This window comes from Chiloscyllium punctatum, chromosome 26, assembly GCF_047496795.1.
Source record: "Chiloscyllium punctatum isolate Juve2018m chromosome 26, sChiPun1.3, whole genome shotgun sequence".
NCBI classification, from domain to species: Eukaryota; Metazoa; Chordata; class Chondrichthyes; order Orectolobiformes; family Hemiscylliidae; genus Chiloscyllium; species Chiloscyllium punctatum.
Window position 1 is genome coordinate 83,052,201 of NC_092764.1, and position 17,715 is coordinate 83,069,915.

The window sequence follows — 17,715 nt, forward strand, 5'->3', positions numbered from 1 at the left end:
TGATGTACAATTTTAGTTAAACTCTGTCCCTTCCTGTTCCGTTCTGCTTGTCTTCAGCCACATTCCCATACTGTTCCGATGCTCCACGTTTTCTCTCTGGATTTGGAAAGCTCCTTTCACCTGGACCCTGTCCCTGCATTTTCTCTGTCAGTTGAAAGCCCTGTCCATAAACCTACCGACATGATTGGCCAGGACACTGGTCCCAGCACATTTCCTGTGGGACCATCCTAATGGATTATATTTTAAATCAGGTGTGGGATGTGGGTGTCTCTGGCTGACCAGCCTTTCTTGCCCAGCCCTAGCTGACCTTGAACTGAGTTGCTTGCTTGGCCATTTCAGAGGGTCTTTGAGAGGCAAACACTTTGCTGTCGGGATGTTGTGCAGACCACGTCAGGATGGGCAGATGCCTTTCTCGAATGGACAAGTGTTTGGGTTTATTGTACATCAGCAATAGTCTCATACTTATTTGTGGATTGTTAATTACTATTTTTAAAATTATTTATTTCAAATTCCACCATTTCTGATGGTGGGATGCCATCACTTTGCCTGCTCACTGGTTGCTCATTCCTGACCAGTTATATCAGTGCATGATGAAGCAAAACCTGTTTTTCCAACACAGTTGTGTGATCCTGATATCTTCCAGCACTCTGGTGATATCACTTAGTGTCTCTCTCACGCTCTCTCTCACGCTCTCTCTCACGCTCTCTCTCACGCTCTCTCTCACGCTCTCTCTCACGCTCTCTCTCACGCTCTCTCACACGCTCTCTCACACGCTCTCTCACACGCTCTCTCACACGCTCTCTCACACGCTCTCTCACACGCTCTCTCACACGCTCTCTCACACGCTCTCTCACACGCTCTCTCACACGCTCTCTCACACGCTCTCTCACACGCTCTCTCACACGCTCTCTCACACACTCTCTCACACACTCTCTCACACACTCTCTCACACACTCTCTCACACACTCTCTCACACACTCTCTCACACACTCTCTCACACACTCTCTCACACACTCTCTCACACACTCTCTCACACACTCTCTCACACACTCTCTCACACACTCTCTCACACACTCTCGATCCTGAGCCAACTGAGTTCTCCAGAGAGACGAGGCAGCATAGGCCAGGGATGGAGACTGGGATTTTCCAGGTCTCTGTGGTGGCACACAGTGCCATTTTTAATCGTCAATGTAACGGTCTAATTTCCCATTCTATCTATTCTTCTGTCTCCTGTAGGTACTCAGGAAGGTTCAGACTCAATTAACTTCCTAGCTGCTGGGTGTCTCCTCCATCACCACATTGAAGACGGGTGGTCAGCCAGAGAGACAAAGGGCAGGGAGATCTGGAGTCTTCAATAAGTCCTGCAGTGAGGTAAGATCACTCACAGTGCACAGAGCAGAGAGCAATGAGAGCGCTCCAAATATTGGCTAACAAGACATGACACAGATACAGTGCTGGATGGGGAGCACGGTTCACACATACCACACGCTCAATCACCACTCCTGCTGTAAGTTCTGTTGTACTAAGACTCACTACTCTGCAACACTGTATCTATGGCATGGCTTATGCACCAGTGTCTTCAATAATTTGTAACTCCTATAACAGTTCCTATCTCTGTAACCTCCTCCTAGCCCGATTGTCCCTCCACATATTTGAAATGTACTGCATTCCACACTACCATCACTATCGCTGTAACTTGCTTCAGTGTCTACAACATTCCTTATCTCGGTAGTCTCCTCCTCCAATAACTGGAGATAGAGCCATGCAGCACAGAAACTTTTCCTTCAACCCCACTAGTCCATGCTGACCAGAGTCCATGAATGAGTCGCGTTTCGCTGCATTTCACCCGTATCCCTTCAAACTTCTCCTCCCCACGTACCTGCCCAAATTGAACATTTCTCTACCACTTCCCCTGGAAGCTCATTCCATAACTGTACCATCCTCTGTGTAGAAACTTTTCTCCTAATATCACTTTTAAGTCTTTCCTCTCCCATCTCATGTTTTTGCCCACTAGAACACAGAACATGACAGCGCAATACAGGCCCTTCGGCCTTCGATTTTGCACCAACGTGTGGAACCAATCTGAAGCCCAAGTAGCCAACACTATTCCAATTCTTGTCCAGATGCCTATCCAATGACCTTTTAAATGCCCTTAAAGTTGGCGAGTCTACCATTGCTGCAGGCAATGCATTCTATGCCCCGACTAATCTGAGTAAAAAACCTACCTCTGGCATCTGTCCCATATCTATTTATTAATATTATTATCCACCTTAATGTAAAGCTATCTCCCCTCGTGGTAGGCATCGCCACCCAAGAGAAAAGGCTCTCACTGTCCAACCCATTTCACCTGCTAATTATCTTATATGTCTCAATTAATTGATCTCAAATACGTTCTGTTGAACAAAAACAGCTTAAAGTCCCTCAGCCTTTCTCATAAGACCTTCCCTCCATACTGGGTAACTTCCTAGTAAATCTCCTCTGAATCATTTCTAAAGCTTACACATCCATCCTGTAATGCAGTGACCTGAACAAATGTGGCCACACCCAGACTTTTGTACAGCTGCAGCATGATCTAATGGTTCTGAAACTTAATCCCTCTACCAAGACAAGCTCACACACTGAGTGGCTTCTTAAAAAAACCCATAAACCTGGGTGGAAACTTTCAAGGATCTCTGTACATGGACATAGAGATCTCTCTGTTCATCTGCACTACCAACAATCTTACCATTATCCCAGTACCCTGTGTTCCTGTTACTCCCTCCCGAGTGAATCGCCTCACACCTTTCCACATTAAACTCCATTTGCGAACTTTCAGTCCAGCCGTGCAGCTTATCTATACCTTTCTGTAACCTACAACATTCTTCGTCACTATCCACAAGTCTACCGACCTTCTGCAAATTTACTAACCTATCCTTCAATGCCCTCATTCAGGTCATTTATATAAATGGCAGCAACAGTGGACCCAAAATGCATCCTGGAAGTATCCACCAGTAACAGAACTCCAGGATCGATATTTCCCATCAACCACTACCCTCTGTCTTCTTTCAGTGAGCCAATTTCTGATCTAAATTGCTAAATCATCCACAATCCCATGCCTCCGTATTATCGGCAATAGCCTACCATGGGGAACCTTAACAAACGCCTTCCTGAAATACATATATACCACACCAACTACTTTACCCTCATCCATCTCTTTGTTCACCTTCTTAAAGAACTCAATAAGGTTTGTGAGGGCACGACCTACCCTTCACAAAACCGTGTTGACTATCCCTAATCAACTTACTCATCTCCAGATGATTATAAATCCTATCCCCTACAAGCCTTTCCAACAATTTACCCAGAATCAAAGTAAGGCTCACAGGTCTATAACTACCAGGATTGTCTCCACTCCCCTGCTGGGGTGGCACGATGGCACAGTGGTTAGCACTGCTGCCTCACAGCGCCAGAGACCCGGCTTCAATTCCTGCCTCAGCCAACTATCTGTGTGGAGTTTGCACATTCTCTCCGTGTCGTGTGGATTTCCTCCGGGTGTTCTGGTTTCCTCCCACAGTCCAAAATGTGCAGGTGAGGTGAATTGGCCATGCTAAATTGCCCATAGTGTTAGGTGAAGGGGTAAATGTATATAAACATATTTATATAAATGTCTGTAGGTTCACCCCTCAGTCTCCGACGCTCCAGGGAAAATAGCCCCAACCTATTCAGCAACAACCCTGGAAACATCTTATTAATCTTTTCTAAACCCTTTCAAGTTTCACAACATCCTTCTGACAGCAGGGAGACTAGAATTGCACAGAGTACTCCAATTGTGTTGTAATGTAGTAATCTGAGTTCCCCAGTCTTGGTGCACAGTAAGTCCTGGAATGAACAATTTGTTTAGGATCTTAGCCATATCCAGAAGTCATGCATATCGACGACTTCATTGATCTCTAAGGGCCCCTACTTTGTCCCGAGTTAGTCGTTTACTCTTATTGTATCTATATTATCTAAAATCAGTTTTGGATTGTACTCATCCTTCTTTGCCGAGGCGATTTCATGTCCCCATTTTGCATTCCTGATTTCCATCTTACAGCCCCTGTGATCCTCAGGGATTCCTTTGATCCAGCTGGCTATACCTGACATGTGCCCTCTTTTCCTTGACCAGACCCTCAATGGACAGCCAGTGTTTCAGAATGCTGTCAGCATTGACCTGCACACAAACATGAACATGCTGGCGCTGATCGCTCAATTTAACTCCCTTTTAAAATATTCTGACTTGCCAGACTTCCCTTTCCCTGTAAATAGACTCTGCAATCACTTTTTGAAAGGTCCTGGTTAATACGATCAAGATTGCTCTCGATGGCTAATGTATTTTCCCCTGACTTTTTGATGTTCCCTCTCTTAGTCAGAGTCCCAACCTCCTGCCCCATTTTATAATTTGAACTTGTGGACCAGGCCTGTCCTTTTCCATCACTGTTTTCAAACTAATAGAAATGTGGTCACTTTGGCAAAATGCTTTCCCACTAACACCTCAGTCCCTTTCCCTACCTTGTTTCACAAAGGGAGGTCAGATTTTGCCCAATTCTGTTTTCAGGCCATTTATATATTGATTGCAAGTTTACTGGAAATCAATTACCAAATTCCTCCCTTGCAAACGCTGAACATTGGCAGTCCTGGTCTAAGATGGAAAGTTAAAAAAACATCTACCATAACAGCCCTATTATTATGATTGACATTTGAGATCTCCCGACATATTTGTTCCTCAGTTTGCCACTTGTTATTAGGGATTAGTAGGACAATCAAATCGAAGTGATGACCCATTCTTATTTCTCAGTTCCACTAACATAGCTTCGCTGGGTGATCCCACAGGAATATCCTCTAAGTATTGCTGGGATGAGTCATGCAATCAAAACACATCACCATACATCCTGTCTCGCCTCCCCTGCTTCCTGCAGTCCCTCTACCTTGAAACAATGAGCTGCCAGTCCTGCCCCTCCCTCAGCTGTGTTTCTGCATTAACTATAATATCCCAGTCCCATGTTCCAATCCATGCCTTGCGTTCATCTTCCTTAGCTGTCTGGCCCCTTGCAATGAAATAAATGCAGTTAAATCATCAGTTTTCCCCCATTCCCTGCTATGTTCTTGCCTGCCTTATCTCTTGAAATGGCTCTCTTTAACTTGTGTACCAACCTCAATCTTCTTTCTGGCTTTACGACTGTTTAAAATACAACACCCTTCCAGATTAGATTATATCCCCTCAAGCAGCTCCAGCAATTCGCCCCACCAGGATATGGGTCCCCCTCCCGCTCCCAGTTCAGGTGCCTTCCCCACCCGGTCCACCTGTGCTGACATCTTCAGGGATCTTTGGGTTGTCCATTCAGGTCCCTGTGTTCCTCACCACTCCACAAGGTCCAAGCATTCATTCTGTCTGTCCTTCGCTTATAGTACCTCCCACAGGGTATTACCTCGCATTGACCAGAACTAAACTCTACTCAGATTATCATCTGATCATCATCAGACTGTAGCCTGAGACTATCCCCCTCACTGTGAACAACACCCTCACCTTTCATGTCATCTGCAAACCAACTAATGATATCTTCTGCTTTCACATCGAAGTTATTAGTCGACAGAATAACCAGCAATCGTTCCTGCACAGATCCCTGTGGTACACCCACTGGTGAAACAATTTCAAACACAAAAAAGATTATCCACCAATTTTGTATCCAATTTGCCAACTTGCCTTGGATCCCATGGGCTCTTTCCTTTTGGATCAGCCTTCCATGTGGGAACTTGTCAAAGGCCTTAATGAACTCCATGTAACCCACATCATCTGCACTGCCCCCTTACTTTGGTATTTTTAGACACCATTTCAAAAAACTAAACTAAATTCCTCCTACAGTATCTTCCTCTACCAAATTCGTGATGACTAATCAGAGTTGATCCTTGCATTTGCAAGTGTTGATTCATCTTCAGGGTGGTTTCCAATAATTTCCCTCCCCCTGCTGTCAGACTATCTGCTCTGTAATTACCTGGCGTATCCCTGCTGCCCTTCCTGAACAAATGAACCACATTAGCGATCCTCCAGTCATTTGGCACTTCACCTGTGGCCAGCAAAGCATTAAACATATCCACCAGGGCCCCAGCAATCTCCTCTCTTACCTCCCATAGCAGCCTGGAATACATTTTATTGGGCACTGGGGAGTCCTCCATCTTGATGCCTGTGAAAATATTTAGTACCTCCTCCTTATTGATCTTAACATGTTATAGAACCTCACCATCCCGTCTGAAATCCCCGGCTACAATGTCTTTCTCCTGCGTGAATACAGATGAGAAGTATTCATTGAAGACCTCACCTACTTCCTCTGGCTCCATGTATAGATTGTTTCTTTGGTTTCTAATAGGCCTCACCCTTTCCTCCGTTACCCTTTTATTCTAACTATACTGACAAAGTACCTTGTGGCTTTTCCTTCATAGTATCTGACAAGGATATTTCACAGCCATTTCTAAGGACCCCGTTGCACTCCCTGTACTTGTGAATGGCTTCACCTGGTTTTATTGCACTGTGTTTTCTTCATCAAACTCACGATATCGCTTGATCTGTATTCACTGGACTTGCTGCCTTTACGACTCCCTCGTCATGAACACAATGGGATGGGGTCCTGTGAAATGAGTATCAGGCGTTAGGTAAGAAGTTAAAAAGCAGGACCTCAAGGGCAGTGATCTCTACATTACTCCTAGTGCCACATGCCCCAGTGAGGATAGACATAGAAAGATAAGCCAGGTGGATGTATGCCTGAGGGGGCAGGGTCTTCAGTTCTTGGATCATTGGGATCTCTTCTGGGGTAGAGGTGACCTGTATAAGGCGGGTGGGAGCTGGGCATGTTGGTTAGATTTGAACCAGAGGGGCACCAGTATCACTGCGGGGAGATTTGCTCGTGTTACCCTGCAAGGTTTAAACTAGTTTGGCAGGAGGTTGGGACTCTGACTAAGAGAGGGAACATCAAAAAGTCAGGGGAAAATACATTAGCCATCGAGAGCAAGTTTCCTATTCAGGATGTCCAGGGGCACAGATGAGGGAGAGAAAAAGACTTCTGGTTTAAAGTTCATTTATTTCAATGCATGAGGCTTGACTGGTGACAGATGAGCTCAGAGCATGGATTGGCTCTGGGGACTGGGTATTATAGCCATAACCGAAACATGGCTGGGAGAAGGGCCAGCCTGGCAGCTCAGTGTTCCAGGATACAGAAGCTACAGGCATGACAGAAGGACAAGTAAGTGAGGAGGGGAGTTGTCAATAGACAATAGACAATAGACAATAGATGCAGGAGTAGGCCATTCTGCCCTTCGAGCCTGCACCGCCATTCAATATGATCATGGCTGATCATTCCTAATTAGTATCCTGTTCCAGCCTTATCTCCATACCCCTTGACTCCACTATCTTTAAGAGCTCTATCCAATTCTTTCTTAAAAGAATCCAGAGACTGGGCCTCCACTGCCCTCTGGGGCAGAGCATTCCACACAGCCACCACTCTCTGGGTGAAGTAGTTTCTCCTCATCTCTGTCCTAAATGGTCTACCCCGTATTTTTAAGTTGTGTCCTCTGGTTCGGCACTCCCCCATCAACGGAAATATGTTCCCTCCTGCCAGAGTGTCCAGTCCATTCATAAGCCTATACGTTTCAATCAGATCCCCTCTCAGTCTTCTAAACTCAAGGGTATACAAGCCCAGTCGCTTCAGTCTTTCCGTGTAAGGCAATCCTGCCATTCCAGGAATTGACCTCGTGAACCTACGCTGCACTCCCTCAATAGCCAGAATGTCTTTCCTCAAATTTGGAGACCAGAACTGTACACAGTACTCCAGGTGTGGTCTCACCAGGGCCCTGTACAGCTGCAGAAGCACCTCTTTGCTTCTATACTCAATCCCTCTTGTTATGAAGGCCAGCATGCTATTAGCCTTCTTCACGACCTGCTGTACCTGCATGCTTGCCTTCATTGACTGGTGGACAAGAACACCCAGATCTCTCTGAACAGCCCCTTTACCTAATTTGATACCATTGAGGTAGTAATCTGCCTTCCTGTTCTTGCCACCAAAGTGGATAACCAGACATTTATCCACATTAAACTGCATCTGCCATGCATCTGCCCACTCACCTAACTTGTCCAGGTCACCCTGTAATCCCCTAACATCCTCATCACATTTCACCCTACCACCTAGCTTTGTGTCATCAGCAAATTTGCTAATGTTATTGCTGATACCATCTTCTATATCATTTACATATATTGTAAAAAGCTGCGGTCCCAGCACGGATCCCTGCGGTACCCCACTGGTCACTGCCTGCCATTTCGAAATGGAGCCGTTAATCACTACCCTTTGTTTCCTATTAGCCAACCAATTCTCTATCCAATCTAGTACTTTGCCCCCAATCCCGTGCGCCCTAATTTTACTCACTAACCTCTTGTGTGGGACTTTATCAAAAGCTTTCTGAAAGTCCAGGTACACTACATCCACTGGATCTCCCTCGTCCATCTCCCTTGTCCTTTTGATAAGGGAGGACATAACACCAGTGCTTAGACAGGATACGCTTAAAGAGTCATCAAATGAGGCCACATGTTTAGAACTTAGAAACAAAACAGGGGTGGTCACTCTGTTGGGATGGTATTATAGACCCCCAAATAGCCAGCAGGTACTAGAGGAGCAGATGTGTAGAGAGATTGGAGATACCTGTCGGAATAATAGAGTAGTATTGGTTGGAGATTTTAATTTTCCCAGCATTGACTCAGCCACCCAGAGAGTAAAAGGCCCGGACGGAGTGCAGTTTATCAAATGTGTCCAAGAAAGTTTCCTAAATCAAGATGTAGCTCTAACAAGGCCCAACTCTACTCGGGTGGGTGCAACACTGGACCTCCCCTCAGAAAACGTGGTCGGGCAAGTGACTGAAGTGTCAGTCAGAGAGCACTTTGGGTCCAGTGACCACAACTGTCTTAGTTTTAACATAGTTATGGAAAAAGATCAGACAGGTCCACAGATTAAGGTGTGAAACTGGAGTAGGGCCAGGTTTGGGGCCATGAGGCAGGATCTAGCAGAGGTCGATTGGGTGAATTAAAAATCACACAAAACCAGGTTATAGTCCCAACAGGTTTATCACAAAGCACCAGCTTTCAAAGCGCAGGTGATCATCCTAAAAGATGAAAATTTAAACTAAATTTGTTTGGTATTACATTCCATGACACTGCAATCCTGTTGCTATAAATTCTGTACCTTATGATTGTGCTCCACAACCAGCCGATGAAGCAGTTCTCTGAAACCTAGTGCCTCCACATAAACCCGCTGGACTGGAAGCCGGTGTTGTGTGATTTTTAACTTTGCCCATCCCAGTCACCACCCGCTCCTCCACATCATGGTACCGTCAACTGGGTGAGTCTGTTGGAAGCAAAAGAAATGACTGGCAAATGGAAGCCTTTTAAAAGTGTCCAGGGCAAATTTGTCCCTGTTAGACTGAAGGGAAAGCTGGCAGGTTTAGGGATTCGTGGCTGGTGAGGGATATTGAAGTTCTGGTCTGGAAAATGAAGATGGTATACATTGGATTTAAGCTTTCCGAATCTACCTTCCCTACCTCACCAGACTGATTGACACAATCAATCTGTGAAGACCCTACAATCCTCTCAGGTCCTTGCAGCATTCCGATCTGTAGAATCCGCTCCAATGCCTGTGACTCTTCCAATCCAGTTCCTATAAGATTCCCTATCTGTGACATCCAACCGTTGCCAGCACACACCCTGTCAATACAAGTTCCTCCAGTCTCTCTATCTATCCACCCATCTCTATAACCTTCTCCAGCTCTTACACCCCTATCTGTGTAAACGTCACCCTCTCCTACAACCCTTCCCACTTTGACCAAATTGTAAGAGATTACTAATGCTCCCTTATCTGTGAAACTGTCTCCAACCAAAATTGCCCTTGTTATCTCCTGAAAAATCTGTCCGATTCCACATCCTCCATGTCTAAATAACCTGCACAGCCTTCCTGTATCTATAAAAATCTACTGTCACGACTACCCTCCATATGTCTGTATGTTCTTCCGTCTGTACAAACATCTTTACCTCTGTCATCTACTCCGTTCCCTAAGCACTCCCTGTCTGTGTAAATCTCCCCAACCTAACAACATCCTTATCCCTGTAAAGTGATCCATCCTCCCAACTTGCCCATCTCCATGAAACCCCTGTAGGCCCTCCAGCTCTCCACATTTCTGTAACTTCCTCTGGCTTTATGGCCTTCCCTTCCTGTGAAACCACCTCCAGTCCCCACAACCCTCCCAGTCTGGGTCATCTGCTCCAGATCAGATCATTGCTGTCTCTGTAAGCTCTGACAATCCTAGCAACCCTTCCTATTTGTGTCTCTTCCTTCAGACCCCACCCTCTCCAGCTTTCTTAAATCTCTTCCTGCAGTTGTAACCCTCCCATTTAGAACATGGAACAGTACAGCACAGTGCAGGTCCTTCAGCCCGCGATGTTGTGCTGATCTTTTATCCTACTCTAACCTGTGAAGGTTTTCTGCAGAATCCTCCAGTTTTAAACCCGCCCTATTTGGTACATTCCTCCAGTCCCTACAACACTCAAACTGTGAAACCTCTTCAAGTCCCTCCAATCCTCCTTAGCTCTCTGACCTCCTTTATGAGCATCAACCCTCAAAATTACCGAAGCCTCTTTTAGTCACTGCAATGTTCCTAATATCTGCAAAACCCTCCAGTCCTGATATCTCTCTCTTTCTCCATAATATCCACTTTTTCCAGTGCCTTTCTGGGGAACACCGCAGAGGATGGAAGAGTTGTAGAGTCTGGTCCATGTTATAGAGGTAGGAAGGGCTGCCGAACCTGGAGAGTGGTACTAATGTAAGAAGGGACATGGATCCTGCAGGAGGTTAGAGGTAGCAGGATTCATAAAACCTTCAGAATGGGACCGAGAATGGGTTGTGGAACCTGAACAATGTTACAATTTGAACCACAGATCTTTTTTGACTGGACCATTGGACTGATCGTAATGTCCTAATTCTGGACATCTTTACCAGAATGGCTGGGCACAGTTTCAGATTCCCAGGCTGGGAGATGTTAGTTCAGATGTGAATCTATTTACCCATTCTGTCTTTGTGCCTGATACTGACCTGGTGCTGCTCTGGTACACAGCACTCTCCGTGCATCTGGTAACCTCCAGATCGATGTTACTGACCAGAGCTCACCTCATCGAAGCCTTCATTTGGAATGTTCTTTATTTTAATATTTTTAAGTGGCAGTTGCATGAGATGCAGGATTGGGGAGTTTCCATTTTGAGAAAATGAAACTTTTACCATTAACCTTGACCCATGCAATGGAGTTTTGTTTTTTTCTGTTGTTTTCTGCAGACTGTCACTCAGAGGATTGTGTAACCAGGGGATCTGAGTGCAGATGGTCTTTGCATGGGAGAGTGTGTATTTACCAGTTTATGTTGGCTAGGACAATGTATAACTGTGTAAAAACCTCACTGACCTGTTAAGGGGTGAGTCCGCTGGGCCGTGAGCACCAGGAGCTGGGAAACCTCATGCTGTATGTATGTGGGGCGTGGCACCAGACTGGGTGAGAGTAGTTCCCTGAGTAAATGACAGGTATGGAGCTTGGGATCCTCGTGCTGTGTTTGACCTTGTGCCATATCGTTATCTCCCTCTCATGAGTGAGCGTGTCATGTTCTCCAGTCCTGACAGTGTCCACTCCCTGTAAACCCTTCCAGCTGTTAAACACTCTCTTCTTTCTCATGCTGTCCAGCCCTTCCAACCTGGCCTTTGTCTCGTATCTCCTGCAGCCCCAAACGACCTTGCTCTTTGTTATTGCATTGCCTTGCTTTGAGCTGTGTGGAAGTAGGTTTGGGCCACTGAGAAATATGATAACGCCCCCACTCTCTATTTTGGTCAAACATTTCTGCTTGTTTGTCTCTCTCCCATAAGAGGAAGTGGGCATCCTTTCAGCATCCACCCTGCCCATTTTCCTGAGGATCTGTACATTTTAATGAGGACAACTGTCCTCCTGATGACCGTCAGTGACACAGCACCGAAGTGACATGTTCCTCTATTCTCTGCGACTGTTTCCTTTTGCTCTACCCCTCCCTCATTCTGAAACCTCCCTCAGTCTGGACAGTGCTCCAAACCAATAAGTCCTGAGAATGCTCCAACCTCCCTATCTCTGTAAACTCCTCACACTCCTATAATCCTCCTTGTATGTATGAACCCCTGCAGCTTCTACAGTCCAACCAAATTATTGCATCTCCTACAGCTCTTACCGTCTCTGTATCCTCCAGCCACTACATTTCTCCATGCCTCTGAACACCACTCCAGCCCCTTCAAATCTGTCAATCTCTGCAAGGTCCTGCAGTTCCACAAAACAGCCATCAACGTGGAACCTCTACCAGAGACCACTACCCTCTATATCTCTGTAATCCCCTGCTGTTCTCTCTATCTCTGTTGCCAGCTTCAGTCCCGACAACCCTACTTCCATGTACAACATCAAGTTCCTGTAGTCCTCCCAATCGGTGCAACCTCCAACAGACCTTACAACACTGCCATGGTCTCTGACTGCTTGCAGTAAATTCAAACTTCAGCAATTGTATAACATCTCATTTCTCCATGCGCCTCTCTATCATGATGAGCTGCTCCAAACCTTACAAACCCTCCTGCCTGTGTACACCATTAAGTTGATACATCACTTCTCATTCCTGTAATGTCCTGCACACCCTAGAATCCTCCCTGTTTTTGTGAGTTCTGACGACCACAAGTACTCTCCCTATCTGTGTAAATGTCTCTAGCCACTCCAACCCCTTTACTGTGTCATCCCCCACCAGACCCTAAAGCCATCACTATGTGTGTAACCTCCTTCAGGTCTATATCCTCCAACTTGCTGAAACCTGCTCTCACCATTGCAACCCCCATTATTTCGTAACATTAGTCTGTAAAACCATCCCTGTCAGTGTGATCTCCTCCACTGTGTATCACAAAATCATGAAGGGTGTAGACACGGTGAACAGAGACAAGCTTTTTCCCAGGGTGAAGGATTCAATAACGAGAGGTCACGATTTCAAGGTGAGAGGTGGAAAGTTTAAGGGGGATACACGCGGTAAGTACTTTACACAGAGGGTGGCGGTTGTCTGGAATGCATTGCTAGCAGAGGTGGTAGAGGCAGGCACAGTCGATTCATTTAAGATGCGTCTGGACAGATGTATGAGTAGGTGGGGAGCAGAGGGAGACAGATGCTGAGGAATTGGGTGACAGGTTAGACAGTAGATTTGGATCGGCTCAGGCTTGGAGAGCAAAGGGCCTGTTCCTGGGCTGTAAATTTTCTTTGTTCTTTGGGTACAACACTCCTGGTCTGTGTAATCTCTTTAAATCCTTCATTTCCTATATACCTATGTATTGGTGTGACTGTTTTGAGGCCATTATATCCTCCTTTCTATCTGTAAACAGCTCCACACACAGCCTTTCCTTTGCTCATAAGCGACTCACGTCTCTCTCAACCATTTCTATGACTGTAACCTCCTCCAGTCTCAACACACCTCCCTATCCCTATCATATTTTCATACATGCACAACACTCACGCTCACTGAAATATCTTCCAGTGCTTAAAATCAGCTCTCCCTCTAACTTTCTGCAGTCCATAACTTCCTCCCTATCCCTGGAACATTGTCTAGTCCATACAACACTCCCTAACCCTGTCAAATTCTACAGTCCACAACTTATTCCCTATCCCTGTAACATTCTCCAGTCCATACTATCCACCCTATGCCTGTAACATTCTCTTGTGCATACCATCCTTACTGTCCGTTTAATATTCTGGAGATCATACCAATTTCCCTACCCCTGTAATATTCTCCAGTCCATACCATCAGCCACTACAGACCAGTGAGACTGATGGCTGAGGTGAGTAAGTCGATGGAGGAAATTCTGAGAGAAAGGACAATGGAGGTAGACAAGTGACAGATCAAAGCAGAGCAGTACACGATGTCCACATGAACTTTAGCAAGGCCTTTGACAAGGTTCTGCATGGCAGACTGGGTAGTAAGTTTCGATCACACACAACCAGAGAGCGCTCACCAACTGGATACAAAACAGGATTGACGGTAGGAGACAGAGTGTGATCATAGAGGGTTGCTGCTCAAACTGCAGGCCTGTGACCAACGGTATGCCCTGGGGTTCGGTGCTGGGTCACTGTTGTGCATCATTTATATAAACAGTTTGGATGAAAATAGAGGAATCCTGGTTAGCAAGTTTGTGAGTGACACTGAAATTGATGGAATAGTGGACAGTGAAGAGGGTTATGTAAGAGTACACTGGGATCAACGGTACTGCCAATGATGTTAGGAATAGCAGGTGGAGAAATGCATGATGTTGCATTCTGGTAAAGCAGACCAGGGCTGCACTTGTACAGTTAATGTTCTGGCCCTGAGTAGTGTTGTCGATCAGGGACCCAGGGATGCAGGTAGACAGTTCATTGAAAGTAGCGTCACAGATATACAGGCTGTTGATGCAGGTGTTTGAGGAGGTTACCTTCATTCGGTCACAGCATCGAGAGCAGGAATTGGGATGTCATGTTGTATTCGTACAGGACATTAGTGATGCCACCATATAAGCATTGTTGATTACCTGGAAAAACTCAACGAGTTCACATCTGTCCTTTAGGGAGGCACATCTGACATTCATACCTGGTCTGGCTCACATGTGACTCCAGACCCACAGCAATATGATTGACTCTGAGCTGCCTTTGGGCAATTAGCAGTGGGGCAATGTATGCTGGTCCAACCAGTGACATCCTCGGGTCATGAATGAATCAATGAAAATGCATGACCCTCCCTATCTCAGCAAACAGCTGGAGCAATTCGTACTGGTTTGGTAACACTGTTCAAGCGCCGGGGCACTCTCTGCAACACTCTCACCACCTCCAGCACCTTTAATTCTCCCTGTTACTATCACCTGATTAAATGCTGACAATGTGTCCTCTTCCTACTGCACTCCTCCTGCTAGGAGACTCCTTAGCGATCTCTTTAACAAATGCGTCCACATTTTTTAACATTGGGTACTTCAGAATTGATCGTTTTTTTTTTCATCTCTTAATCAAATCTGGTAACTCCTGGGAATTACTTGGCCAAGATCTTCCAAAGTAGGGGAGGAGCATTGGGTAGGTGTCGAGCACCTTGAGACTTCCTGTGGTGAAAATGGGAACCCAGGAGTAAACAGTACAAGGAGCTCGCTGTCACACCAACGCCCCCACCCTCTTCCCACGACCACCTTCTGCCCCAAGTCTAACAGAGTCTGTGGAAGGTCACATCGGTCTGTCAGCTACCTACAGACTCTTTCTGAGAGTGGGAGAGAGTCAGCCTCAACTGTGACCCATCACCAATGAGATAGTGAGATAGGAAGATTGAATTCCCTCACAATTATCCCAGTGCCTTTATTACAAATTCCAATTATTCCCTGTTAATGCAGTGTCTAACAATGTAATGCTGTAAAAGGGCCTGAACACTGTCATTCCAGTTTTGAGTTCTGACCCTTATTACTCAGAATTTGGTTTCCTATTGCTTGATAATCTGAGGCCACATATTTTCCTGGTAATCCCAATTGTTATCCCTAATAGTGGGAGTCCCCCATTCTGCTTCCCATTCTGTCTGGTTTTCCACAATGTTGTGTAGCTGTGAATATTGCTGACCCATCTTTGTGTTCACCCTGTGACCATGTCTCTGTGATGGCGAGTGAAATCACAAATTAAGAAACAGTAATTTTTACCTCAATTTCCTGTCACAAACCTAATTTCAGTTAAACTCAGTCCCTTCCTGTTTCTTCCTGTTTGTCTTTAGCCACATCTCCATGGTTTTCCAATATTTCAAGCTTTCTCTTTGGATTTGGGAATTTCCTTTTACCTAAGCCCTGTCCCTCCTTATCTGTGTCATTTTAAAGCAATTTGATTGACCAGGGCACTGGCCCCACCACAGTTCCAGTGGAGCCCATCCCAATATAATGGCTGACTCCTCCCTGAGGACTGGGAGCAGTTCCCACTGCATCAGAACCACGTCTTCTGACACAATTGTGTGATCCTGATACCTTTCTGCACTCTGGTAGTATCACCCAGTATCTCTCCATGTGGTATCCCTCGATGTGTAGGTCAATTTGCTGCCTCTCTCAGCGTTTCTCCCTCTTACAGCTGGTCTGAGATCCTGAATCAACAGAATTCTCCAAACCAGAGAGACGCAGCAACACAGGCCAGGGATGGAGACTGGGATTTTCCAGATCTCTGCTGAACTCTGTGCCACTCTGCACGAGTTATCCTCACTGCATCAGTCTAATTTCCCATTCTGTCTATTTCTCTGTCTCATGCAGTTAATCAGGATATTCCTAACTCCTGCCTCATCCATCACCTCATTGAAGACGCTTGGTCAGCCAGAGAGAAATGGAGAGGGAGATCTGGAGCCTTCAGTCAATCCTGTAGCCGGTAAGATCACTCACCGTAAACAGCACAGGAAGGAGTTTGTGGCCTTCTGTATTCAGACCCGGAAGACAGGACATAGATACACAACTGGGCAAGTAACAGCAACATTCTAGGCTTCATTCCCACCATCTTGTGAGGGTCCTGCTTTCACCTCTGCTGTGCTGGTCCTCCCTGAGACAGTACAGGGGATCGCAGGCATCAATCCTGGCCCATACTGTATTCGTGATCTCTGTAATATCCTCCAGTCCCAATAATCCTTCCTCTGTTTGGAATCTCCATTCGTCCACACCATTCTCTCTGTCTCTGTCTCTGTCAGGTTCTCCAATCTCTAACACCCTAATCCCTAACCTTCTCCAGTAGATACTAAATTCCTTCATCCCTGTAAACCCTGATAGTCCTGTCTATCCCTGTAAGTTCCTCCCACCAATACCACCCTCCATGTCAATGTATTTGTCTTTAACCTCTCCTTCGGTCCCTCCCTATGTAATCTTCTCCAGCTCCTACAACCCTTCCTTAGCTGTGGAAAAATTTGTAATCTCCTTATCGTTCTCCAATTCTTCGATGTTAATCTTTTAAAATTTCACCCTTGTTCCCAACTCCAAACCCCTCCCGACCACAGGACCCTCTTTCAGTTTGTGCAACCCTCCCTCTCTGTGTAACTGTCTCCAACCCAGTAACCTGGCATTCTCCATTCCCTTCCTATCTCTGTAGCCTCCAGAATCTTGAAGCCTTCTTATATCTGTAAACGTCTTCAGTCACGACAACCTTCCATATCTCTGTTAGTATACCCAATACTCTTCTCCCTGCAACACCCCCTGTCTGTGCCTCTCAATCTGCCTGCCTCTCCCTACATCCATCCCTACCCCATCTCCAGAATCTAACCCAGCTCCCTCTATCATTGTTAATTCCTCCGATTCCCAATCATCTTTGGCCCACTGACATTCTTGTCCAGGTATAAATCTGTTTAATTCTAACATCCTTGATCCTCTGTTAGCCTCCCTATCTCTGTAACCTCTCCCCATGCGTTCAAGCACCCACTATTGAGGAATGTTTCGCTGCATTCGCCATAAGGAAGATGGAATGACAGTGAACAGATATGATGGAACTGTCATTCCGGAGATGTAGCTGCAGAATGACCATCCCTGGGAAGGGAATATTGAAGGGTTGTTGCGTTAGAGTCATACAGTCATAGAGATGTACAGCATGGAAACAGACCCTTCGGTCCAACCCATCCATGCTGACCAGATA

The 17,715-nt window shown here is 45.9% G+C and overlaps 1 long non-coding RNA gene across 1 annotated transcript in view; it reads left to right on the plus strand.

Moving 5' to 3' along the window:
• LOC140496205 (uncharacterized) overlaps nt 1-16,456 on the plus strand; it is a 60,866-nt gene extending 44,410 nt beyond the window's left edge. Inside the window, exons 3-4 of the long non-coding RNA XR_011964217.1 lie at nt 1,237-1,371; nt 16,359-16,456. This is a non-coding gene — a long non-coding RNA (uncharacterized lncRNA). The remainder of the gene's footprint in view (nt 1-1,236; nt 1,372-16,358) is intronic.
• Nucleotides 16,457-17,715: the final 1,259 nt, after the last annotated feature.